The following is a 1,625-nucleotide window of genomic DNA, read 5'->3' as shown; positions in this document are numbered from 1 at the left end:
CCCACATGTATATGTATATGTATGTTGTATGTTGCGTATGTACCCTTGGGGTCTCCTCCTCGATGTAGCCATGTATTTCTGCATGCGGTGTAAGCTATACTCCGCACGCAGAGGACAATACAAAGCAGAGCAAGGGACGAAGCATCCATCCGTTATCTCCATACTAGAAAGCACGAAGGGCTGATCTGCTTCCACGCCCGGAAGCGAGCAACATCGCCGTGTATGATCATTATTAGTGTCGTCGTTTTCGTCAAGGGAGGGGTGTGAACCGTGTGATTATCAACCCGTACAAATTCGTTGACTTGACATGTAGTTCTATCCTTATGATAGCCGCTCAAAGAAGCAAAGAAAGAAAAAGAAAAGAGAAAAAAAAAAAAAAAAAAGAAATGCCCAGATTCCTAACTAGCTCGGGAACTCACTGACTGTCACAGATCACTTTTCTTCCTTCTGCCCTTTTCCGCTTCTAACCTGCCCATCTCTCACCCCCGTATCACAGTGCTTATCCCTTACAATCATCACCATTGTGAATGGATCGCAAATCCCACCCTGCCAATGACCAGGGTCAGAATAATAATAATACCAAGAAAACGAACCAAAAATTATTATTAGTTATTGCCGAAGTAGTTAATTGTATCATTATGATCCATATCGTATCTTGAAACCTGCTCGTCCCCCCTGCGATGGAAGCTAGTTAGTTATGCCTGGCTAGTGTGTCTGCAGCCATGTGAATCATCGGGATTAATTCCTCTGAGGATGCTTCTGGCCTGCTGGGATGCGTAAGTTACATGCGGGTTTCAAGGCTCTTTTTGCATAGAGATGGTTGGGAATGCTGCGTACAGAGAACGGTGAAAGCCACTGCAGCGAGCCGCTGCCACTCTGCCAGAGAGCCCAGATAGATGGACAGACAGGCAGGCAGGAAAAGCATCCCAGCCCGGCCAGACCAGCGGCACCGACGGTTACGCCGTAAGTGTGTCCAAGAAGAACAGTTAATGTTGGGTTTGTCTGAATTGCTGGGTGTTTGAAATACACCCCACGAAAGCTTTGACAAACAGAAAAGAAAGCAAACAAGAAGTGACAGATCGCAGACCAACAGCATCAGCTTGCCTCCTCTCTCCCCTCTCCCGAGCCTGTTTGTTTAGACTTTGGCCGTACCCTGTCTCGCCGTTGTCTCGCCCACCTCGGCTCCACTCATCGCCTGCCTCCCAGCGGCAGCCCAAAACTCCTCCGGACGCCATCGTTATGGTCCCAGTATTTAGGACTCAACTCTCCCCGTCCGCATGCGTCCCGCCAGCCAGCCCTCCTCCTTCGCCAACTGCAGCTTGCTTCGCTCACGGTGCGTTCACTATATATCATCATCGCCATCGCCTCGTCGCCCGCGCTGCCATTCCCATCCATTCCCTCCCTCTCCAATTCTTGCCTCCGCGTTTCTGGGGATCGTCGCCTTCACCGCGAGACAGGCGATTCAGATTCACTGACTACAATTAATTTGCTGCTGCTGCTTCTCTCCCCTAGCTCCCTGTCCACTGAATCTCCTCTCTTCTGTTCCATGCTCTGAGACTATGTCTCAATGCGAAGGATGGACGGTGTGATTTTCCCTCCGCTTTCTAGCCCTCATCGAACTCGAA

Source organism: Histoplasma capsulatum, genomic scaffold (genome assembly GCF_000149585.1).
Source record: "Histoplasma capsulatum NAm1 scaffold_5 genomic scaffold, whole genome shotgun sequence".
NCBI classification, from domain to species: Eukaryota; Fungi; Ascomycota; class Eurotiomycetes; order Onygenales; family Ajellomycetaceae; genus Histoplasma; species Histoplasma mississippiense.
This window is presented reverse-complemented; position numbering follows the sequence as displayed.